This window comes from Canis aureus, chromosome 35 (genome assembly GCF_053574225.1).
Source record: "Canis aureus isolate CA01 chromosome 35, VMU_Caureus_v.1.0, whole genome shotgun sequence".
NCBI classification, from domain to species: Eukaryota; Metazoa; Chordata; class Mammalia; order Carnivora; family Canidae; genus Canis; species Canis aureus.
The window spans coordinates 30,716,136-30,742,617 of record NC_135645.1 but is presented as its reverse complement, the minus strand read 5'-3'; the positions used below and the strand labels follow the sequence as shown (position 1 = coordinate 30,742,617).

The window sequence follows — 26,482 nt, the reverse complement described above, 5'->3', positions numbered from 1 at the left end:
ACTCTGCTACAGTATGAACTGATTTTACCCAAAACCAAAGGGAATCTAAACTCAAAAGTCAGTCTCAGGAAACAAAGGAGATGGATTTATTTTGAAGAGTTGCTGCTCACTCTGCCTGTCTTCAATGGCCAACAACACATCTTCATGTGTCACCAGCATGGGTGTGACACCAGCGAGGCCCTGTAGGAAAGAGAAACTTCAGCAGATACTTGCTTGATGCAGGGCTGGTTCCCTGTAACAGTTTTCCTGGACATATGAACCCAGTTCTTTTTGTATTTGATGATCTCACCTACTAATCCTGCTGCTCTTTCTACCACTTTAATTTCTTTTCTACCTCAAGTTTCTTTTTAATGATTGAAACTCTTTTCTGAAAGACAACCCTAACCCCTTGCAATTTGTATTTTTTTTCTAAACTAAGGCTCCTTGACTTAGGGTACTATGCATAAACATAGCTCCTGAATTCTAGTGACTCTTTAACACTCACAACGAATTTCATCCTTATAGGTATCTCACCATCAGACATGCCTTCGTCAAAATGTTCCTCTCTCAACACTCTCACAAGTGTCACTGTTCACAAAGACAACTGAGTAGGATTTATTCCTCAACAAAATTAACAAAGGTTTATAAAAATAAGTGAAGAACAAATTTAATTTTTTTGAATACTGGATAACTTTTCTAAAGTATATTCAAATTAGTTAAATGTAAATATTCAGGAAGTATAAATCCTGGAAAAAAATTTCCATGAAATACATACTAAATACAGCATGGAATGGCAATTTCGCCTTGGCACATAAACCACTGAAGATTTTTTTTTTTTTAACTGAATGCAGAACCAGTTAGAACATTGCTGTTTTGACTTAGATGGGCATTTGTAAATGTTTGGGGACTTAAATTTTGTATAATACATACAGGAAGTGAAGAAAAAGGAAAACCTTTTCTTCTTCTTTGGTAAGGCTTAGCCAGACATATCATAAAGACCATATTTTATTTGTAAGAAAAGTTTTTGTTAGAATTTTGTATTTTATATACCTTATATGAAAAGGTACACTTTCAGGGGCACCTGGATGGCTCAATTGGTTAAGAGTCTGCTTTCAGTTCAGGTCATGATCTCAGGATCCTGGGATGGAGGCCCGCATCTGGCTCTCTGCTCAGTGGAGAGTCTGCTTCTCCCTCTGTCCCTTTCCTAGCTTATGCTGTCTCTCTCTCTCTCTCAAATAAATAGATAGAATCTTTAAAAAAGGGAAAAGAAAAGGTACATTTTCAGAAAAGATTTAAGGTTCTTAGGTAATGGTAACGCAACTGAACTATATCATAATGCCAAGAGTCATTATTATGCAGGTGTCCTGTACCAAAATAACTGAAATGCTTTTGGGTGGTCACCTGACAGAGGTGAAATTAATACTCCCAAACTCAAAATCTAGTTTAGATATCAAGATTGATGATGCCATAGATACACCAGGAGAGTATGAAATGGTTTATTACTTACATAATGAGGCTTTCTTGGGATAAACTAGAATGTGCTCCCAAAGCAGGTCCAAGAATACCTTGAAAAAGCAGAGAACAAAGATTGTCTGTAGGGTTTTTCTGGTAGATAGGAGGGTGAGTATTCTTTCACACAGGATGTGGCTTGTGTGGTTTGGAATTCCCACTAGCTTGCCCAGATATAAAGCAGAGGGAGAAAAAGAGTGGTGGGGATTGAAATTTGTCAGCTGTCAAACAAACACTGAAAATTGAATCTGACTCTATTACAATTCACCTCTGATATTTGACTGATGGCTGAAGTGTGCAATATTTCAGTGAACTGAGTTTGAACTTATTTAAATAGGCCATCACCATCCTCTATGAGTCCTGAGGCTCCACAGCCTGAGGCTGGTAAGGAAAATGAATGTTCCATTGAATGTGTTGCTCAAGAGTCCAGGATTATGCAGCTTTGGAAGTGAAATAAGTGCTTTGGTCACTATCAGTAATAGAGTCTGGAACTCAGACAGGGGTAAGGAGTATTTTGGTGGTGCCTTTTATTGTGTCTTTAATATATGCAGGAACGGTGTGATCCTGACTTAATTTTTGCATATCCATGAAGCAAGAGATCACCAGATTCTCATGTTAAAACAGATTAACCTTGGGTAAACAATTGTTGTTATTGCCTTTGCCAGGGCAGATGGTCAAACCATTGGCAATGACCAAGAGTTTGTAAATGGCAGATGGGGCCAATTGTTGGCCAAGGTATCCAATGTTAAGATGGCTGCCTAGTGTACAACCAGTCATGCTGATCTTTGGGGATCCTATCCTTGATCAGGGACATTCCAGGAAAGGAATAGTGAGGCACAACCTCTCAGTGAGCTCCATTGTATGTGCTATTGCTGTCCAAAACCATGAATTTCCTTTTCTGTTCACACAGATGTACACAAGGGATCACCCAAGTGGCCAGAGCATTCAGGACAGAGGTGTCCTCCTCTAGAACTGTGACACTTGGCAATACATTAGAGGATGGACGCAGCACCCATCCTGTTGATGAGATATGCTAGCACCCACCTTTGACTCTATTCTCTAGAAGGAAGACTCCCTGGTTGTGCTGAACTTGTGGAGTTCTGCTTCTATGACCCAAGACAAGAACAGTGGATATGGAGAGCTGTGGGCCTAGGGCCTGTGAGGACCTGTGTTTCTGGGAGAGCCCAGTATGCAACCAGCAGTAGCCACTCTAATGGTATGGAGTCAAGGGGTATGTTCTCTTTTACTAGAAGTCCATGGGAAACATATGGCCATCCTGGATGCCCCATTCAAAGTGGGTTGATTTTCAAGTAACAATATAAAGGGCTTATTAAGGTAAATTTCTAATTTAAGAAAATGTTGCCTTCAGAATTCAAAAAGGCCTAAAAGATGTTTGGCTTGTTTAAATTATGGGTGATGAGCAAATCAACAGTTGTTTCTTGACAATGCCAGAGTGGCCTCAGTTTACCTAATCATTTTCAGGAATTTAACTGAAATTGTGCAGCCATGTACTATTTGTGGTACAACAGCTCAGTCTTTTTTTGTGAGCTCTTTTGTTAAGCATTTGTATGGCCTGAGTGAAAATGTCAAGCAGGCCTCCTTGGAAAGTGATGTCATCCAAACAATATCATACCTGTGCTGCCAGAGAGCGTCAAATGTAAGTAAGAACTTGCCTGCAGGGGTCACGTGTGACGGTGGGACTGCTGCAGCACTCCTTGTGCAGCCAGATAATGGTGTATTGGTCTCTTCAGAGGCGAAAACCAACTGCAGCTGGAGAGGCTGTTGAAATAGAAACAGATCAGAAAATATTAGCCAAATCTATTACCAGTTGCTAATTGGATGGAGACAGTAATTTGAATAATATTTTAATAATATTGGGTATGAGCCTTAATGAATGGGACCAGGGCATTAAGTTGGGGGAATGCACCAAAAGGCACCATCCATTCTTTCCAAGTTTAAGAATAGATCAAATTGGGCTGTTAAATAGAGAAGCAGTGGGAGTAATCATCCTTTGCCTCATTAGGTCTTCCATAATGGGTTTCAATCTGTGAAGGCCCTGTTTTAACTTACATTGGTCTGTATTAACTGTTTTAACTAGGGAAGAAAAGGACCATGGACTCCCATTTTGTCAAGCCATTTATAAATGTCGAAAAATTAATTAATTTCATTTTTTTATTCGTTGACTAAGATCCCCTCTGCCCACTATGGGATATTTTAGGACAATGGTCGCTATGGCTCTGGGGAATGTTGGCAAGGCAATAGTCCCATGGTTAAGACATGTCTTTTTGTCCTCTGTTTTATATTCAGGAAAATCTCTAAGGTTATGGGGAACACCACGACTAAATGTAGTAGGATTCCAGGTCGAACTGTAATTTGAGCTCCGGTATTGATTATGGTCACGAAAGTTTGCCAAGGGGTGCATTTCAGCAGATGCTAAAAGTTATTTCAGGGCCTGTACTACAGAGACACCAAAGCCAATCAGCTCTCTTTCTTTAATTATTATATAAAGAGAGCCCCCGTCACATACTTCTATCTTTCAATGCTAATAATTGAAACTTGAAACTCAGATTGGTTGCATCAGGTAGGACTTAGCAGTTGCAGCACAAAAGCAGCACAGTTCAAAACACAAGATGGCCAGCAAGCACGATGTATTATTGGGCCAATGTAAGCAAAGGAAGCTCCCTGGTGATGGTGGCCATTATCCAATCTCTCTCTTCCCTGTGCCAAGAGTTGTCAACATTCATAATAAAGAAATGGGCCCTCTACCCAATATTTGGTTCAGATGTCAAGACTAACAATGCGTTACTATACAATAGGACTTTCTAGGGAGAGCAGGATTGGGCCTAACAGGTCCAAACATGTGCCAGGAGAGTGGGGTGGGGAGACTAGCTTTGAGATGTTTACGGGGAGTTAGGAGCGGAGCCAGTAAGGGAGTTTCTCCATAAAGGCTGGGACTTGGAAGGTCTGAACTTTCCATGCGTACCAAAGGAGGGAGCACCTCGACTTTCTGACAGCTTGCCTATATGTGCGCAGGGGAAAGGGAACTGCTGGGACTTGAAAGTTGTCCGCAGTCAAACATCACCAAAATGGGCTCTTATATTTTATTACTTGTGTGTGTGTGTGTGTGTGTGTTATGTATGTTAGAAGAAAATATTTGATTTGGAATGTTTGATTTGGAATCAAAAAGGTTTGATTTGGACCCAGCATGACCTAGGGATTCACAGAGAGTCAAGGGTGGTGTAGAAATTGCATGCACTTTACTCAGACGAACCTGAACTTTAGTCTGAGCTTCTGGAAACGTATACTTAGACTTCCCAGTTTTCTCCACCATGGAAAACAGAAACCTCTAAGAACCGCTGGGGGGAAGAGGTCAATGCGAATTCACGTGAATTGTATGGCCTGTTTCTCAGCATATGGTAGGTATTCTTCATGCTAGTTCCACCGCTGTTCCTTAGACATTCAGTAACTTCTGTTTATTTCTGAATGGAAAGCCTGGCAATGGTAAGGTTTTCCTGCATAGCCAATTCCTGATTATTCACAAGTGAGTTGTCCTCCTTGGGGATAACGTGATGCCCCAGGAGTTTCCCAGCATCCATTTCAGCTGGCCAGTATTCTTCGTGTTAGGGAAAGGTATGAGCCAAACCAACCAATTTAATCACATATTAAATTGGATTATGCAAGGTTGTTCTCTCCATGATGTACCTTTATACCATAAAAAAGTATATTTGAAACTTTCTACTTAGTCTTTGTCAACCAATGATCTTTTTGGCTATGCATTTTCAGGATGCTCACCATGTACACTTTTATCACTCAATTTTTTCTTTCAACAAACATGTATTGGGCAGGTTGTGGTGGGTCACAATGACACAGAAGACCTCAATACTAGGATATTATGTAAGGATAACATGGCAGTCAGAAAAATAAAGAAATTCAGAATACGCATATGAAACAAAGCAGAATATGCTGTTAGTAGACAGAACCTGTGCTTCCATGCCCTGTTCTTTTATCTGTTGGCACCGATGGCTAAAAACTCATGACCATGAGCTCCTCTAACTTGTGATTTCTTCATTCCAGGAGGGCCATTTTTAGCACTTATTTGATATTTTGCTGCCCAGCCACATCCCTTTAGCCTCATAATTTCAGTGGACACAAGTTGATGCCAACTCCAGTATCTGTATTTTTCAATGCCTGATGCCGTTCTCCAAATCCAGAGACCATTCCCCCCACACGCCTGACATCCTGGAAATGCCAAGTACTTAACACCCGTTAAGAGTAGTTTCCAACTGGTGACTGATGGGAATTGGTATATAAATATCCCATCACCCTCTCTCTTAGATGGGAAAACGCTGAAGCATGTGCTTTACACTGACTTCCAGTGTTTTTCCAGTGGGTTTAAGCACCATCACCCACAGTGACCACTGGCTTTATGTAACTACCCTTTGTTGATTGTTCTTTTTTTTTTTTTTTGTCTCATTTCTTTATTCACTTAACAGTGTTTTCTGCTAATCGCAAATAAGCTACTGGCGCTCACATCCTTGATTTAAGGCCTGCTTGTGGGGGAAGCCAAATAAGATAACTTAGGTTTATTTTGTTGAGGAATTAGGAAAGAATCAAGTTATATACATTCACTGAAATCTATCAAGAGCTGTGAAAATTATTGGATTTTAGTTGCTTGTGATCTAATAAGTTAGGCTATTTCTGTTTCATGGTTATTGGCACAAGACATGGGACTCCTAGGTCACAGCCAAAGAACTTCATTACTCACAGCACAGCAGCCCACATGAGCTCCATGTGTCAGCTCTCCTTGCCATCCCTCCCTCCAGGCTCCAGAAAGGGGGTGCAGAGGACCCGTATGAATACCGGATACACAATAGATTTGTGCCATGACTGAGGATACTAAACTTGGAGACTTGATTATCTTATCATGAGGGGCAAGCATACCTGCTTTCACTCTTCATCCTTCGCTGCAAATGACATCCTGAAAATTGGCCCAAGCAAGAGACAGCATAGTCTTACATTCTTGGTACACCCAGCAGGGACCCGCAGGACACAGAGCCCATGACAAATCACCTCTCCCCACAGTGTCCTGGTTTATATTCTCTTACATCTCATGTACCCATTCTCCAGGAAACTGAGATGAGGCTCAAAAGGTCTTTCCACTTCTCACACAGGGCCTGCCATTATATACTAGCCTAGCTCACACTGGAACATCAAGCACTAGATACCATAATACTTTCCCCTACTTGAAGGCACTAGTGGTCAATAGGAGAGAGTGCAAGGTGGAAAGCCCAAGAAAAGAAGTATGAATAAAGGATAATGGCATCATGATTCAGGGAGGTCTCTCAATTCTTACGAGAAAATGCCATTTGAGCTATCATAACAAATGATGAGACTTACAACGGAAGAGAAGAAGGCTCACAGACAGAGGGGACACTACAGATGAGAGGCATGAAGATGTGGAAGCTCCGTGACGGTCCGCAGGGTGCTGTGGAGCAGAGGCAGGAGGGGAGAAGTGACTGAGCGAGGTGAGCAACCCAGTGGGGCTCATTATGAGGGGCTCAAAGTTATTTAATGTGTATTTAGCAGAGGTTAGCTGCTCTTCTATGATATTCTGCTCCAATAATATAAGCTGGCCCCCCAGGGTTCCCACCTGTTATTCTTCCCACTGGAGGCTGCTCAGATACTGACCTCAGGTAGCAGGGTCACAGCCTCAGGTCAGCTTCATTGAAATTAGCAGCGCTTCCCCTCTGCTATCCAGAGGGTTCTACTGTCGGCAGCGTGGAAAGGCCTCTGTTGAGATACCATACCCATCATTACAGTCAAACAAGAAAGTACTGCTTTTAATTTTTTTTTAAAGTAATTCAGTAGTAGAGCTCGGTGAATATGAGAATCTAGGGGAATGGCATTTACAGAAGACAAAGTATCAGGGTCTGACTTCAAATTCTAAAGTCTTCAATCCCACAGGTGAAGCTCCTTAGCATTGTGGCCTTGGGCAAGCTACATAACATCTTAAAAACTCAGTTGCCGTTTCTGCAAAATTGGAATAATAATGTTACAGTCGCGGTGCAAAATATTCTCATAATTGAATGAAATAATTAATGTTAAGTACATGGGGTGGGTGGGGGGCATCCTGCCACACGTTATCACTTAACACAAATGGTTATAAATCTCAGGTTTACAATATTATCATAGATGGATGGAAGGCGGCAGTATTTAGTACAACAGTACGTATAAAATCAATCCGTTGGGCTTATTTGGCCACTATTAGAGTATTTATAAAGAGTCTCGCAAATGGGAGCTAGTCATAATGTTTACGAGTTGTAATGTCCTTATCGAAACTGAAGTCTGCTCACTGCATCAAAATCTGACGGCGGCTTCCTAGAGCGTCAACAAATTTTCAAAGACGTCTTCAGAGATAGATCTGTGGTTTATTTTTTAAGAAAGTCCTCACACATTTATTAGCAAGAAATGATGCGTTATCTTTGTATAAATTATTCCCACATGCCACGGTGGGTCAAAAGAGTTGGCGTGGTTGCAGAACACTATTAAGTAGCTTACAAAAGTTTAAATGGGAGGAAAAATAGTCACAGGATTTAGTAGCAAAGAAACATCAACCATAGAGCCACGGCTCAGCACTCGTGTTATTCTGGGGTGCTCTGCTATAACTGGAAACGCAAAAGGGTGAGTCTGTGTAACCCTGTACCACAGGCGCCTGTAACACTTGTCTCAGCCAAACCCCAACCCAGAAGCCACAAAATCTGCCTGTTGGGTAAGTCCAGGGCTTCCCCACGTGGGCGCACTCTCACACGGGTCACAAACAATGCGCGTGCCAACGATTACACAACGTGCTGTGCAGCCAGCGTGGTCCTGCTGCTTCCTCTCTGGGGCCCACTTGGCCGTGGCTCACCCGTCTCATTTCACGCGGCCTGTTGCCCTCACCCGGTTGCCTTCAGCCTGGAGCACATGCTCTTCACCTCTCACACCTGCAAGCTGGGTGCACACTGCACACACTGCAGCACACAACGCTGCGCACAATGCAGCACACAATATTGCACACTGCAGCACACAACACTGCACACTGCAGCATGCACACTGCACACACTGCAGCACGCACACTGCAGCATGCACACAACACTGTGCACACTGCAACACACACTGCACACACTGCAGCGCACACACTGCACACGCTGCCCTTAGCGCTTGCCTCAGATGGGCCTCTGCCTCCTGCATTCCATTGCTAAGCCCCGCCTGTGTTCCTCTCTCTTTGCACTTGGTGTCAGTGTGAGGATACAATTCTGGGGGGTCACCCTCTAATCCAGTGCCCTCACATTAGAGATGATGGAATGATCTCACCTTAGATGCTTGTATATCCTAAGGTTTCATATGTGGCTTCTGCAGAAATATCTATCAATCACTCTAAATTCTAGGCTAATGTCTGGAAAGTTTCCACAAGTAGCTGGTCTTCCCCTCTGTATTATATTAATTCCTAATAGTTTTATTCAGAGGATAAAATTTCTCTGTTGTCCCCTGAGGGGAAATGCCTTTTTATTGAAAAATCAGTGGCTCAGAAGAGAGAGAATATATTGTCTGAATATAGATGTACAGGATTTAAAAACACACATGTATTTAAATTCTTTATAAAAGGTATTAATTCAAATCATATATCATCTTTATGAATTCGCTCTGGAATTTATTTCCACTTTCCTCTTTCGTTCCCCTGGAATTCACCACATCTTTATTTATATAGCACTTTATAGTGTTTAAAGTACATTACTCTACATTCTACCAATAACAATGAATAATTTTGGGTGGGGGAGTATACGGCTTTATCATATAAATGAATAAGCCATGGATCATTTCTAGCTGTGAGGATTAGACTATTGAAAGAAAAAAGTAAATAAATTGTGAAAATGCTGGGGACAGTGGAATGGAACATTAATGTACTTGAGATCCCCAAATTCTGTAATTTTATCTTCCTGAAAGGCCAAGAAGTTTAAAATACACGTGAAAGCATCCAAGGTACCGTCTGATGGCACGTCAGGGCCTGGTGTGCGGGAGCACGTCCCCGGGCATGGACGGGCCCCTCCTCTATCTGTATGACGCTGCTGCGAGTTCCCAGGGGCTGAGGAACTCGGTTTGTCTTAGGAACTCGGTTGAGAGATTATCAGAACAAACTTACTCTGAATGCTAACTATTCTGTTGTATAAACAACAGTATAAGACATGGGGTCAATAATCAACTGTTTTTACAACTGTCAAGGCATTTCAGACCCTATAGGAAAAATATTCAAAGAAAAAAAAAACCGATGGAAGAAAAAAAACCTTCAAAAATAATAACATCGTGTCTCAGTTTTTCTTCAAACCAATTTCCTGGTGTTCATTTGAAAACTTCGGCTTACGATCCTATTGAGGGAAATCAGAAGATAATTCACGAAGTGCTTCAGTGGCACACACACAGCCAGCTCAACCAATGAGGACCTCTCCATCCGAATTTACTGCTCGGTCATAGACGCATCGCGGTCGTCTCTTCTTTTGGCTACAATAAAGAAACCTTCTCTTATACTCTGAAAGAACTTCAGTCAAAATACTCCATCAACACTCTCTTTGTCCTCAATACTTATTTCTTCCATGTTATTTTAAGGATTTCTGTAAAAGCATCTTTCCCTCTTTAATATGTCAAATTTTACTACCTAAAATATATGTGCTCCTGTGCCTCCGTCAACCGCTGGCTGGGCCTCATGACTTAATAGGAGTTGGCTCCTCCTTAGGAAAGATCCATAGATCCCTAAAACCACCTCCACCCTGTAGCACATGGCCTCTAGTTCCTCGTTTCAAGGGCTATACTGTGGAGAAAAAACAGCCATTTAACAGAAAACTCAGTTAAAATGATTGATTATCTTGATGTTGTTCAACCAAGTATTGTTTATACTACTGTTTGCTCTCCACGTTGTCAGCAAAATTCCTTAATTCACAATATTGTGTAAATATTGTGTAATGGAGATTGTCACACTGTTACTCATATTAAATAAATTGTGCCTCAATTATCTGGTCATTCAGTACAGAATTAACAACAATAAAAATCAGCCAGCGTAAGTTTTGTTTCAGTGCTCTTAAATACAAGGAAACTGAGTCTATTTCAAGCGTTTTAAAAGCCTGATTTGTATCTTTTTGGTACACTTGTGACACACTGGAAAAAGTACCTTTGGGTTTTTTTTTGGGGGGGGGGTGGCTATCAACTCTGCAGCAAAGTAGCTTTGTGACTGTGGCTTGAGTGGCTTCTGTGTGATCCTCAGGCTGAAGAGGCCTGATGATGGGTGGATAGACGGTAGAGATAGAGGATAGATAGGTGCATGTAGACCTAGAGATGTTTCTATAGGTCTACATATAAATATAGATATAGATGTGGGTCTGAAAAAAAAGAAAGGGGTCTCCTGGGTGGTTCAGTCAGTAAAGTGTCTGCCTTCGGCTCAGGTCATGATCTCTGGGTCCTGGGATCGAGCCCCACGTTCAGTTCCCTGCTCCTCAAGAAGTCTGTTTCCCCCTCTACCCCTCCTCTCTGCTCTGCTGTCTCTCTCTCTTTGTCTCAAATAAATATCATCTTAAAAAAAAAAAAGAAGATGTGGGTCTAGACATAGATATAGACTAGGTATAGTGCTGTATAGACACATACAGATAGATTAGCGCAAAGCCTAATGCACCTGCTGTGCTATCTTAACTCATATATTTATGAAAAATGCCTGGTTCCTGTAGGTATACCAGTTCCTCCTTTATCCAAAGACATGCATGGTGGTTGAAAGATCATGTTTCACAGCTCTAGGTCTTTACACACTTGGGGTAAGCAGAAGACTTTTCACACACCACACACACACATGCATACACACGCACACATTCAGCTCTTACTGAAACATAGGGTCAAGAAAGCATAGGAAATTCTCAGCCCTTGTCATTTTCTGAAAATCCTATTAAGAAAAGTGTCCTATTAGAATTTACAAATGAGAATCTATAAGTGAATCTTTAGAAACTTTCTTTCTGGCTTTAATGACACTGTTCCTCAATGTATTTACGCTTGAAGTTTATGTTCATGTAATATAAAGGGAGCCTAATGCTTAGGTAGAAAAGGCAAGCCATTTCTTTAAAAAAAAATTAAAAGATTTTATTTATTTATTCATGAGAGACACAGAGAGAGGCAGAGACACAGGAAGAGGAAGAAGCAGGCTCCCTGTGGGGAGCCCGACGTGGGACTCCATCCCAGGACTCCAGAGTCACGACCTGAGCTGAAGGCAGATGCTCAACCACTGAACCACCCAGCCGCCCCATTGAGCCACCCAAGCATCCCATTTTTTGAAAGATCACACCACACATACAAGAACACAATGTACCCACATCCTTACACACTGTTTCAAATTAACACATTAAGAATACTATTGTTAGATTGAGCACAGTATTATACAGATGTACTTTTTACCATAGTATTTTTCCCTCAAAATATACAGTTCTAATATATCAATTCACCTGAAGGGATAAAGGTCAAAGCAGGGTTAAATTACTCCACCCTTAATTGGTGGATTAATAATTCAAATTCACATTTTCATTGACCTGGAAACCATTGTATTCCCCAAGTAGAAGTGTTTAGTCACAATAATATATACTTTCCATAATAAAAGGGGAAATAGAAACTGCAAAAGCAATGCATGTGCATGACAGACAGTACACTTGATGTATATGTTTGCCATATGTATTGACTGGACTGGCAGTTTGCACTAGTGGTTTTAGATTTATCTTCCATCTATGCTATATTCCTACATGTTGATATTCATTTGATTGTTGTTTATTTGTTCTGTGCACAAATGGCTTTGGCTCAGAGAAGGCTGTTAGGTCTCTAAACTATTTCCCCACGGGCTGATGTAATTGTTTGCAAACACAGTATGAAATGCAAGAGACCAAAAACAACAACAATAACAGCAAAACATGGAGAGTCATTAGAGATCACTGGGCTTTACTTTGGCATGAGAAAAATAAGACATCTTCCAATAAACTAAAACATTTCTCTTGCATATCAACCTTACAGACCTCATTAGATGTTTTGCCCCCACACATTTCTTCTCTAGCTTCTAACTGTGGGGTTTGCAGATTCTGTTGGAAATAATTGCAGTTCAACTTTTATATCTAAATTTTGACATCAGTTAATCTTTAAGTCATGAAGATTTCATTTGTTAGAGCTTGCATCACACCTAGAAGGTCATCTGGTTCATTTTCCATTGACAATTAATGTTGAACCTGAGCAGAAAAACAACAATGAAACAATTGAACAGAAACCCATAAATAAATAGTATTTTATGAACTTCCATTAGGAAGATACTCCAGCCGTCTCAAATTAATCTAGGTCTGTTTTAGGGGGAAAAAAAAGTCAAAGTTCCTTTGAGTCAGACAAATTAAAGACAATTATTTAGGGTGGGCATTTATATTCAAACTTTATTTATTTAGCACCCACTATTTGCCATTCACTGATTTAGCTAATAAATTTAAAGAAATAAAACAGAGGCAAAACCTGCTATGTCAGTGCTCATATTTTAGTGAAGGAGAGGAACTAAAGGAATAAAATTATGTCTATTTTGTTTAAAGATATATAAGCTGTAGGCAAATACCATGTTCCTTTACAGTACGTTACCTTATAGAGTGGAGAGGACGCATCCCGGTTAAATCGAAAGCTCTGAGGGCTAATCTGGAGTCTGAAATACACCAAACACTTTGATGGGTTATTTACCTTCTTGAGCTCCAATCTGTCCCTCGATTAACTGTGGACCTAAAAATGTATCCAACCTTCCTCATAATATTTCTCTGGATCTCAAAGTGATCAAGGAACATGATAGCATTTTGGAAAATGAGGTCGAGCATGATCCAAACACAAGGCCGTGTCATCACTGGGGCACTTCGGTGTGAGGGGGTGAGGGGTCAAGCGACTGCAACATGGTGAAAAAAGTCCACGGACGTTCCTGGATCATCTTTGCAGGTGCCAGACATTGGCAGCAAAGTGACAACTTTGTATGAGTTGCAGGATGAAGACTGTGAGAATTTAGGATTCGAACATCCTCAGTTCCATCAGGCCCCCCCGGAAGGTAACACGCTGGGGCCTTCCCCTCCTCAGTTCAACGTCTTAAGGGCACCATTTTGCCGTGTGACAAGTGGTAACACAATATGGACTCAAAGAACTGTCTTTGGGATAAAGAGAGATCACATCCCCCACCTGTGCTAAACGAAAAGTCACTGATGACTTCCCAACCAGCTAAAGGAGGGGAAAGGCTCATCTTTTATGATTTACATCAATTTTTATTTTTTATTTAAATTTGCCCTTGATGTTCATTTTAAACTGATTGCATCTGCTTTAAACATTTTGGCACTGGGTCTGGAGTTAGAATGAGAACTACAGGGAGTATTTTTTCTTGGGTTCTATGGCTTCTACATCAGTGGTTTTCATATTAACGTGAGTTTAAAGCCAACTGTTGATCTTGGAACATTGGCGTCCCTGGGCCCTGGCACAAATATTCTGACTGAGTGAATCTGGCATGTGTCCCAGAATCTGCATGTTAAATAGTACCTACCTACCTCAACATTTTAATTCAGTTGACCTTTATAATATACTTTGAGGAAAAAAAATACTCTAAGGGTAATGGACAATTCTGGAAATAATCACATTTTTAAGGCTCGCAAATAATTTTCTATGTAAAATCATGATTTAGGTATTTCTGTAAAATATATTATAAAAAGCTAGTTGTGGCAGGAAATAAGATGAACACACATAGACTCTGCTCAGCTGCCATTTTAAGTATGCAGCTTTTCTATACCAATTTACTCTTTTTGTACTGATTGAATTTTTTCCCCATATCTCAAGAAACCAGAAATATAATAAGCAATAGTAATTTTTTTGGCTTTTACCTAAAACTAGAATATATTTCCTGCAACAACCTAAGGAATATCAGAATAGAAATCTAGTAGAGAAACAAAAAGGAGAAGAAAAAGTACACTAAATATTGTTATGATAAAGAACAAGGTAAAATATATCAAATAAAGCAAGCCCAAGATCTTGGAAGAGGGTACCCTTGACTTGGGAAGAGTTCTGAGTATTTGGAAACTTGTGTATAAGAAGGGAGGAGGAGGGACAGAAATTGTGTGTGTGTGTCTGTGTGTATGAGGGAGACAGAGCACACATACCACAAGATAATAAACTAATCTACTTAGGTTTTGCATTTTGTTTTGTTTTAAACATGCTGTTGATACTTTGGAGGGTGGAGAATTCAAAGGAAGCATGTGAAAGCATATTTTCCTTTAAAATTATCAATATAAGGGAGGAGAGGAAAAGAATGGTTCTGATTAATGTTTTCAATTGTCTTATATATGTCAAGAACTTCCTTTTCTCTTTCTAAATTTTAAAAGGCTCAGAAACTTTTGATGGGATTTTATTTTCCTCTGGGTATTCTCTTGGCTTATTCTCTTGGGTTCTGAGAGTCATTACTCAATAGGATGGAGTTGGGATAGCTCCAAAGTTGAAAATAAATAGCAAAGGCTTAGGAAATAGGATGTATGCAGAATGGTAATAGAAAAAAGTTAATTTTGCTTTTGGACGACTTGAATAAAAGGTACTACAACTCTTTCAGCAATATCAAGGGTAATTACATAGAGCACTTGTCCAGGTGTTCCTCATCTCCGTTGAGGACAGAATGAGAGGAAATAGATGGAGATGAATTATTTACTTTGAAATCAAAAATAAATTCCTGAGACTGAAGGCCGACAACCATTGTAATTTCGTTGTTGTCATGTATGTGTCTGTGTTTATGATTTAAAGGAGCCTTGTAACTGTATTACAGTAAGATTTTCCAATTGGAACTCCTTGAATAGAGAAAAAAGTAGTGCAAGTGGCCTCTTAGAATGCATCCTATACCTATCAATCCTTAAATCAAAAATTCAATTGAATATTTTCTTTTTTTCAGTTATTAGGGAGATGTCATTAGGGAGCTCTCCCTGAATTAAACATAGATTTGTTTCCCATGATCCTCTTCTCTTTTACTCTTCATCTCATTCATTACCAATTATTTTCTTTCTCAGGATAGTGGAAGTTAAAAAGGGTGGGACACGCAAAGAATGTTTTAGAAGTAATCCTTCCTGCCTGGGTTAAAAAAGCCGCATTTGGAAAAGTTTATGCTACAATTTTCTGAGATCTTAAATAGAAACCTTATTGAGATTAGTTCCCTGAAGGAAAAAAAATCAATAGAAGGAGAAATACTAAAAGTTAGTTTATTAATTTAAAATGAACTTTAATTATAATATAAATATAATATAATAAATTGTTTGTTTCAAGAAACAAAAACCCCTGAGCTTGATTGATTTAAGGAATGCCAGCCCCCAGCCCACCCTTTACTTGCTATGTCCTGTAGAGGTGCAACACAATGTAAATTACAAAGAAAGGATGGTGTCAAAAACTTATGGTGTCTTAAAGGCATTTTGGATATTAGGTAGGTGTTAGAAATAACTTTTTGTGGGTCACCTGCATGGTTAAGCATCTGGCTATTAGTGTTGGCTCAGGTCGTGATCTTAGAGTCCTGAGATCGAGCCCCCAACTGTCTCTGAGCTCAGCGGAAGTCTGATTGAGATTGTCCTTCTCCCTCTCCTGTTGCCTCTCCCCCCACCCCAACCCTCTCTTTCTCTCTCTCAAGTAAATAAATAAAATAAATCTTTAAAAGAAAGAAATAACTTTTTGCTTTCAGAAATAAAACCTATATTGTATTTAAAAGATAATGATTAACTTTCCATTGATATATCTTACAACTTATATCTTTAAAATTTAATTTTATCCCAAAGAACTCATCAATAATCCATATTTCTCTGTCAGCAAAGATGGTAGAGAAGATTACTCTTGATAGGGTAAAAAGATCACTTAAAAAAAAATCTAAACACCTTCTTTCCAGCTTCTCAGTCTAATCAAATAAAAGACATTTAAAAATTAAATAAAAATAATGTTTGGTATGAATAGTCTTTTCCCTCTATGTATTTTTTTTTAATAAACTGAGTCGTACTTCTGTTTGGAGAAACAACATATCCAACCATGTGTGTTTCTTTTTTGTCAGATGTTTACTTTTCCAGGCTTCCCTGGAGTCAGGAGTGTCCATGTGACACATTCCTGAACACTGAGATACAAGAAAATCATGCTGAAAATTTCTCAAAAGTCAGCATTGCCTCTTTCTCATTCTTTTTGCCTTAAACATGGATATGATACCTAGTGTTGAAGCAAAATTGTATAAAGAAAAAAATTCTGCAAATCACCGTATGAAGAAAGAGTTTTGATGACAATATAAAGGTTTTGAAGTAACCCTTAGACTGTTTATTTCTAGATTTCTGGTTAGGAAAATGATAAATGTCTTATGATCTAAGACACTTTATGCACAATTTTAGTTCCTTGCAGCTGAATGCACTGCTCAGTGCTGATTCTCAAAGAGTTTTCAAAGTACAGTAACAAGGCAAGGATGTGTGACCCACGTCAACCTATCAATAATCTTAAATCAGGAAAGCAAGTGCTATTTATTTCTCTACCTTTCAAAAGTTAGCCTATAATTTCTTCATTATCAGAAAGCACTTTTAAAAGTGAGACAATGTACTTTGTCCAAGTACATTTTACCAAGTACATTTTATATTTCTGAGATATTTGCAAACAGTCTACATTTATACATAGAAATGATTTTGTTACATAAAAATTATTAAAGGACAGACAGATGAAATATGTTCAGAAACATATCCTTCAGGGATGCCTGAGTGGCTCAGTGCTTAAGCATCTGCCTTCAGCTCAGGGCGTGACCCCAAAGTCCTGGGATCGAGTCCCACATTGGGCTCCCCACAGGGAGCCTGTTTCTCCCTCTGCCTCTGCCTGTGTCTCTGCCTCTTTCTCTGTGTGTCTCATGAATAAATACATAAAGTCTTTAAAAAAAAAGAAATAAATCCTTCAACAGATAATATTTCTAGATGAAAAACAATATTTATAATTATTGTGATTGGTAAAAATGTTACTGAGTAATTGAAAACGGTTAATGTCCTTTCAACAACTATAAATTGTTTTCACGCTGAAAGATTTCCAAATCAACAATATATACATAAATCTTACTACTCAAAAAGTAAATAATATGTTCTAAGTATTTCGGGATGTCCTTACAATAAATGCTGAAAAGATGTGGAAATATTTACATTTGTCCCTTATCCCTCCACAAATACATAAGCAAATATTTCCACATTTAAATATAAATATTGCACACATTTGTATCTGTTCCCAATGCACACTGGAATACAGTTGATATTATGGTATTTAAGTGATTATGGGCACAATACACATGGTAATTTTTAGATTCCAGAAAGGAAATTTTATTACTATAATGACTTTGAAATCTGCAAATAAATATTTAGGATTTATCAAAACTTTAATTCCATCTATTCTGAATTTAGGCTTTTCAGATAAATATTTGAGATTGTAGCTAGCAAAAACAGAGTTTTCAGTTGTTCGTTACTTTTGAAACTTGGTTAGAAATATTTTAATGAAGTTATAGTTCCCTTTATAATTAAGTAATATCATGACAAGAATTTATAATTTTATTCTTGTTAGTCTGTGAATCTCTTTGAATATGACACAGAATGTTTTAAACTTTTATAATGTAAAGAAATTATATTTCAATGAAGTTATAAGAACTCTGAAATATAACAACTTAATGGATTTTAATACAAATACAATATTTAAGCCTCAATTATTCATTATTTGGGAAAGTAGATCAAAAGAGATAAGTTAAAGATAACAATCTGTGGTTTCCACAGAGCACTTTTTTGATGACATTGGTAGAGTAGTATGATAATTCATAATAAAAGAAAATGAAACTATGAGTTTCCTTCTCAACAAGAGATAAGACAAGTAGTACTATAATTTTAAAAATAACTATTTATATACATTATTGAATAGATATACATTGTCATTGTGAAAAATAATGTACTTCAAAAAAGGATTAAGAATACTTAAGAAAAGTATTGCCCAAAATAATAAATTTGGAGAAATGGGGAAAAAAAGCAGATTTCCATATTACAATATATATAATTTTAATTTGTTCCTGCAGTTACGGAGAGTCTGGAAAGAAAGTTCTTTTTAATAAATTTCATTTATGTTTTATAAACTTATAAATTCTATTTTGTGGCTATCCTGTGGATATATTTGATGCTATGGTGGCAATTTTTTAGGGGAAAAATTCCAAATTCTCTTCAGGAAATGTCTCAAAGGAAACTATAAAATATTGATCCATTCTCGTTTATTTCTTCTACACTTTAAGCCCTTACTTTAGTTAAACCATGTATAATATGATATACGAAAATAAAATGATCATTGCTGACTTTTAGTTGCAAGATCTGAATGACAATCCCTGACTCTTCTCCTTTACTACACTTGGGGGGTTAGGGATTGGAAAAGTTCTTATCCAAACCCAGTAATTTACATACAGATCTTTCAAGATGAGAGATTCAATCAGATAAAAATGAGTTTTCAATTGGGATTGATAAGAATGGGCATGCAATTAAAACAAGCTCTTAATCATTTTCATTATGAAGTTAAAAAAAAAGAAAAAATAGACCATAAATGTCATTATCAAATGAACAGAGGGAAAAGCAAGGCCTTCATGATAGGGAGTTACGTGACAGGGCCTCTTAGATTTCTTTTCTTCTCAAACAAGCCCTCACGCAAGGAACAAAGAAGCCAATGCCTTTCCTCTCGTCTCTCCCCTCGTCCCTACTGTTTTTAATAATGTACGTCTGACATGCTAACAATCAAGCACATGTTTTTTTATTGTTGTCTGATCTCAGCTGTCTGATAACGGCTTAAGAGGAATGATGAGTGGAATCACACATCGAGGGCCTCCTTTGTTGACAGTACAACCAGGGGTGTACTTCCAATTTGCAGTTTGGTGCCGCAGCTTCAGAAGTGCCACATTTGTTTGATGCCCGCTTGGTGCTGTGCCATTAATCTACCATACTCGGGGGTCAACTGTTCCAACGATGTGTGAGTAAGGAATTAAAGATATGGACTTCACAGAAGTTTGTGAAAAATAAAGAGAAACAGTTTGTTTCCCAGGTTGGTGTTTTTTTTAATCTCCAGACACAAAATAATAAAATACCACTCTGCAAAAATCTAAGTGTACCATATGATATGTACATACGTTCTATACCATCTATATTTAGCCTAAAAGAGGTTTGATGTTTTCCATAATGAATGAAGAAGTCAATCTGTTCTATGTTGTACCATTTGGAATTAATCCAAGACCAATTACTTTCCATATTATTCTCACAAATCTTCTGCAAGTCGAACTCTTCTTTTGGGGAAAAGCACATCTTCTCAACTGTTTATCCCTTTTTGAACAGAAGCATGTGTTACCTGAGTAATAATTTTTTTAAAATGTATTTAAAATATAAGCTGTAGAATTTGACAAAACTTTTTAAAAAGTCTATGATTATAAAAATTAGAATAGTTTTGTTAAAACATTAACTTTTCCCCCTAATAGTGACTTGTTGTTTCCATAAAGTTCACTTTGTGAAAGGAATCCCACTCTGATTAACTAAAATACATTAATAATACTTTTTTTTTTTTTTTTTTTTTTTGGCCTTAAGTAAGTTGATAGTGATTGAAATTAAGCCTTTTCTGGTCTTAGGCCAGTTATTCACAGTTAAGAGACTTGAATTCATCTATAAAACATGTGCCTTTTTAGAATATGTATATGCTAATATTTATCACTTTCTCCTGTTTTTCTTTTGATTAACAATAGAGAAAAATACTAAACTATAGACACACGACTTATATCTTTTCAACATTAGTACTTCTCTCTCAGAATATGGCGGTACAAATGAACACTCTAAATAAACTTACTTTTTATTCAAACACCCCTTCTATTAGAATCGATTTGAATTTTGAGGTACAATGGCATGAAGAATTTTAGGAATTTTTAGGTGCATCCACAAACTGTCTCAACACTATAATACAGACATATTGAGGATAAGATGTTCTGTGCACATGGGGTTATTTGAACTTAGTATGCAATAAATTTCTTGTTTTGCTTTTTTTATTTTCACTATGATTGTAGTTTACTGAGCAGCCAGGTATACAGAAAAAAGCTACTATGATCGGTATAGTAAATACTATTTAAATTGATATTTGAATAAGTAAAGAAAATGACTAAAAATTGTTGAAACACATGATTAGCCATAGTACGTATAGAGAGGTACTAAATTAGTAAGTCTATGATGCACTAATTTATTTCAATTCAGTGAAAACTCTTAAGTTAGACAACTTGTTAACAAAAGAAACTTGTTGATGGAATACTGTTATTTTATTCAAACCCTAAACACTTAAGAGGCCTCTTGCACCTACTTGCCATGGGAAAAATCCATTTTAACTTTTTGCTTTTCAATATGGGTTTTACAGTAGGAATTTCTCTGCGAATAGTATCTTAAGCCAGATTGTACTTTGTTTCAAATGGCTCTTAGAATCCATGCAGCCCTCCTGGTTATACAGAAAATAATGTTTCAAGTATGAAAATACGCTGTGGAAAACCATGAGATTTGAAAATAAACATACACTTATTTATTTGTTTATTTTTTTGAGAATACACTTTCAATACAACCTATAGGTAAACTACGATTTGAGCAAAATATTCTTAGGAAAACCTGATATAATTAGGTTTTTCTTGTACCAACAGCTCTGATTGCACCGCATCATGAGCCAAGGGTATGTTTTGATCAGGGAAAAAAGGTACAGATGATATTACTTCTCTGGATAAGGAAGAAGGCGGCAGTGCCAGCAGGCGATACACGGGTGCAGGTCACCTCTCAAGTGAACACCTGTAGGTCCCGTGCTCCTGGGGTTCCCGCGGCGCCGCCCGACAGACTGCGGCCTCCCGTGGACACTGCAGGCCTCCCTCCCTGCTGACGGCGCCTGCAGAGCCTCACAAAGCCGAGTTTCACCTTCCGATAGCCTCGTAAGTAAACGAAAATCTCCCTGAGATACAACACGGCTGAATTCTTACAAAGGGGTTGCTGCCCTGCGCACCCGCCTCGAAGCTGCGGCCGCCCCGCTCCGTCCTCCCGCCCGGTCCTCCCGCCCCGTCCTCCCGCCGCGGCCACCCCGCTCCGTCCTCCCGCCCGATCCTCCTGCACCGTCCTCCCTCTCAGTCCTCCCCCCCGGTCCTCCCGCCCGGTCCTCCCGCCCGGTCCTCCCGCTCCATCCTCCCACTCCGTCCTCCCGCCCCGTCCTCCCGCCTCATCCTCCCGCCCCGTCCTCCCGCCCCGTCCTCCCGCCTCATCCTCCCTCCCCGTCCTCCTGCTGCGTCCTCCCTCCCAGTCCTCCCTCCCGGTCCTCCCTCCCGGTCCTCCCTCCCAGTCCTCCCACGCCGTCCTCCCGTCCCGATCCTCCAGCCTCGTCCTCCCGCCCTGTCCTCCCGTCCGGTCCTCCCACCTCGTCCTCCCGCCACGTCCTCCCATCCCGATCCTCTCACCCGGTCCTCCCGCTCGGTCCTCCCACTCCGTCCTCCCGCCCCGTCCTCCCGCCCGGTCCTCCCGCCCCGTCCTCCCGCCTCATCCTCCCGCCTCGTCCTCCTGCTGCGTCCTCCCTCCCAGTCCTCCCTCCCGGTCCTCCCTCCCGGTCCTCCCTCCCAGTCCTCCCACGCCGTCCTCCCGTCCCGATCCTCCAGCCTCGTCCTCCCGCCCTGTCCTCCCGTCCGGTCCTCCCACCTCATCCTCCCACTCGGTCCTCCCGCTCGGTCCTCCCGCCCGGTCCTCCCGCCCAGCTCTGCCAGGCCTCGCTCCCAGCCGCGGCTGGACACCGCCCCCCCACCCCACCGCGGGGCCTTGACACCTCCCTCCGACCCTTTTTAGTAGAGTTCTTTTGGGTTTTCTACATAGAGTCTCATGTCTGCAAATGGTGAAACTTTGACCTCTTCCTTACCAGTTTGGATGCCTTTTATTTCTTTCATTGACCGCTGAGGCTAGGACTTCCAGCCGAGCCAAGTGAGTAGTAATGGGAGTGGACATCCTTGTCGTGCTCCTGACCTTAGGGGAAAGGCTCTCAGTTTTTCCCGAGAGAGGATGTTATTAGCGGTGGGTCTTTCCCATACGGCCTTTATGATGTCGAAATGTGTTCCCTCTATCTCTACTTTGTTGAGGGCTTTTATCAAGAAGGGACGCTGTATTTTGTTAAATGCTTTTCCTGCATTTACTGAGAGGATCATATGGTTCTGATCCTTTCTTTTATGAGTGCGGTGTATCATGTTGATTGATTTGAGAATATCGAACCACCCCTGCGGCCCAGGAATAAATACCACTTGATCGTGGTGAATAATTCTTTTAATGTACTGTTGGATTTATTTTGCTGGAATTTTATTGAGAATTTTTTCATCCATGTTCATCAGGGATATTGGTCTGTAATTCTTTCTAGTAGAGTCTGTGGTTTTGGAATCAAGGCAATGGTGGCTTCATAGAATGAGTTTGGAAATTTACCTTCCACTTCTGTTTTTTGGAACAGCTTAAGAATAGTTTTTAACTCTTCTTTAAATGTCTGGTAGCATTCCCCTGGAAATCCATCTGGAGGTGTATATTTTAAATGGGGGAAATATACGATATCTAAACTATGTCTTGGTATAGCTGTTAAAAAAAAAACTCCAAGCAGATCATGTTTATCCATTAGTAAAACCCTTATATGATGTTATGTCTACCCAGAATAAACTACAAACCTGTATCGTAAGCCTATAGCCTCAAGCATAAATCCTTGTGAGGTCACAATCTTGTCTACCACCCTGATCTTACCTCTTGCAACCCTCCCACGGGTCCAGTTTGTTTCAGCCACGTTGGCTCTGGCCAGCTTGTCATAGTCTGAGTTTGTTCTCTTCCTATGATATTTGCAGCATACCTATACCTACACCTGGGAGACTCTTCCCCCAGGTCTCCAGGTATTTGCATCCTCCTAGCCCTTTAGGTCTTAGGTTATTTTTAACTTCCTAAGGCAGATTCACCCAATCAAACAGTCCATGAGCCACTCGCTTTCACAATACCACCTTGTCTTCATGGCACTTCTAATGCTGTAGGACAATACTGAGTTGGTTGTATTTATTTCTTTGCGATGTCTTTTTCTCCCACTAGAATTTGAGTTCTAGAAGAGTTGAAATCTAATCTCTTGATCATCATTTTGCAGCACCTGGAAGAGTGCACAGGGTAAACGCTTCTAAATATTTGTTCATTGAGGAATTCTTTACACTTAATTATCTTCCTATATTTATCACCATGAAGCAAATAACAGCTTTTCAAAACAGCAATATGTCCCATTGTTTGTAACCTTCACCCTCACCTCTCTCTGCTCACTGCTGAGGAAATCTTAGGATGCTCTGGGGCTAGACCAGTGCCATCCAGAGAGGACGTTTCTCTTGTTCTCAGCTGCCTATATCACAGATCTTTCCACTGCTACAGTAACAATGGAAATACTTTATAAGCTATTTTTACAAGTATTTCGAGTTTATATTTTGTTACTTATGATATATATTGGTGAAGAATGGACACAGAGCAAGAAATCAGGAAATTTAACTTTTTGCTTACATTCTGTCTCCAAAGGAGTGAAGCCTCATCTGAGTCTGTAAAATACTGAGCTTCTGAAATTCCTTCTTGTTCCAACAACAACAATAAAATATTACAGGAGCATTGCAGAAACAGCAGAGTAAGTGGCACATAGTAGATACTTAAAAGAGGTATAATAAATAGCTGCATTATTTTTTATAAGCTTAGTTATTCTGTATTAACCAAAAAGACCAATATCTCAGTTGCTTAAAATAAAAAGTTTATTTCCTGCTCATGATATAATGTTCATTATAGAAGCCAGGTGGATGAAGGATCTACAAACTGGAATGTGACAGGTCACCAAGGAGGACAAAGAGAAGCTAAGGAATTATGGACCAGCTTTTAAGTTACTTCCTGGAAGTACATCTCTGTATTTACATATATGAGTTAAAGTACATCACATCACATAGCTTTGACTATCATCAAGAGGTTGGGTAAATTTCAATCCTGCCATGTGCTTGGAAGATAAAAATTGGTAGGATTCTTTAATAAATAAAATAATCTTGAGGCACAGAAAATGCACTGATAAATTCTAACTGAAAAACTGAGAAAAAAAGGTCTACACAAATGAAGCCCAAGTAAATTATAACAGATGACTACCATGCGTTAGAAAAAGGTGGAGGAAATGGGGAATGCATACTCACTCCAGTAAGGGGATGTGAAGAACAAAGAGCAGTGTGAAAGTGCTTCATGACCATAGTTTATCCCATGTCAGAAGGTGGAGCTGGACCGTGTTGAGAACTATGGATACCATGCTAAGGAAGCCTGGTTTTATTCATTGGGGAAATGTGGAACTAACTGAATTTATATCAGGGATGTGGATGATCACGTTTATATTTTGAAGAGATGGATGTATGAATGTGATTTTTTTCTTTCTTCTTGAGGGAAACAAGAAGTTTCTGGATGCAGGAATACAGACATGAATTTTCTCCAAAAGGATAAGAAGACACATTAGAAATGGAAAGGATAAATATTTTTTAAAAATTAAAAAGTCAGTATAGCTATAGAACTCATAGGAATGTGAGCAGTAGAGTGTAATTATTGAGAAGAAGGAAACCAGTTGGATATGGCAGCAGCAGTCTTAGTAGAGACGAAGAGGTAACTGGTGGTACCAATAATTGAGGTCACTTGAAAGTCGGAATGAAGTTGTAAGGAAGTTGTAATGAAGAAGTGGAATTGCCTTGCAAAATATGAATTAGAAGTACTTGTGGGAATTGCACATGGAGTTGTTTGGAAATTATCTAGCAGTCCTAGCATAAAGAGACCACCAAAAAAAAAAAAAAAAAAAAAAACAGGAATGAAGAAAAAAATTAAAAAAAAAAACAAAAGGCAAGCCAAGAGAGATTGTATATGTTAACAAAATGGATGAAAATTAGGTCAAAAGCTGCAGTCATGTCACGTACAAGCTAAGTTTATGAAGAGGCATTTAGAAAATTATTGGCCATTTCTTAGTGTGGGCTTAGGTGAATAGTGAGAGCAGAAGCCACTTGCAATGAAAACACGAGATGACTAAATTGGGGATGATGACGAAAGCAGATTATAAATCAAAGACGTTTGGCAGAAAGAGACATTAACACATTTCTCCATTGCTCTAAGCCCTCCAGGTATTTCCATCTAACTCCCAATGTAATAAGAAGTTCTTATGATAGCCTGTGTGCCTCTGCCTCAGTCGGCCTTCTGCTAATTTTTTGAACTCATCTTCTCCACTCTTCCCATGATCTTTCACATAAACGTCACCTTCACAAGTAGACTTTCCATGGCCACCTGATTTCAAAGAGCCTACTCTTTCTCCCGTGACTTGCTATCCCAGCCTGCTCTTTCTTTTGAGTACTTACTACAACCTGACATATTAAAAATGTATTTTTTATCCTCCTTCCCCCCAAATATGAGCTATAGTACAGCAGGAATTTCCTCCGTTTTGTTCAATGCTGTATTCTTATATGGAGAATAGTGTCTGCGGATACTAGATGTTCAATGAATGTTGGTGAAGTGCATGTGTGGGCCTCTACGTAGAAAGAGGAATTGGGGTAAATAAAGGTGATCTTGACAGTATTTGTGTGGAGGACTATTTGTGTCAATATGGAGGAATAAACTAATGATACCTTGGAAGGAGATAGTGTAAATGGGCCCTGGGGCAATATACCGTAAGGGGGGATGCAGAAGGGGATTATAGCAAGGCAACAGGTCAGGCATAAACCCCAGAAAGGAAAATGAGGATTCCTCCATCTGAAACTTAAGAGAATGGAAAGCATAGATAGTAATGAAAATAAAATTTGAAAAAGACAATTGGAATCATTGGTTCTTCAATGGTGAAGAAGAATTCAAGAATTCTT

General features: G+C 39.4%; 2 long non-coding RNA genes across 4 annotated transcripts; one reads left to right on the top strand and one right to left on the bottom strand.

The window, feature by feature from the left end:
* Window positions 1–7: 7 nt before the first annotated feature.
* On the bottom strand, window positions 8–22,651 carry LOC144305256 (uncharacterized). Of its 3 annotated transcripts, XR_013372316.1 has the most exons (9): window positions 22,492–22,651; window positions 12,558–12,764; window positions 10,178–10,330; window positions 9,887–10,023; window positions 7,177–7,278; window positions 6,886–6,973; window positions 3,162–3,267; window positions 1,487–1,544; window positions 8–180 (listed from the first exon to the last, which is right to left on the bottom strand). It is a non-coding gene; the product is annotated as an uncharacterized LOC144305256 (long non-coding RNA). The 3 variants fall into 3 exon arrangements; XR_013372318.1 differs by lacking the exon at window positions 6,886–6,973; XR_013372317.1 differs by lacking the exon at window positions 10,178–10,330.
* An 845-nt stretch (window positions 22,652–23,496) lies between these two features.
* On the top strand, window positions 23,497–25,405 carry LOC144305257 (uncharacterized). Its single transcript, XR_013372319.1, has 3 exons — window positions 23,497–23,753; window positions 24,147–24,249; window positions 24,405–25,405. It is a non-coding gene; the product is annotated as an uncharacterized LOC144305257 (long non-coding RNA).
* The last annotated feature ends 1,077 nt before the right edge of the window (window positions 25,406–26,482 follow it).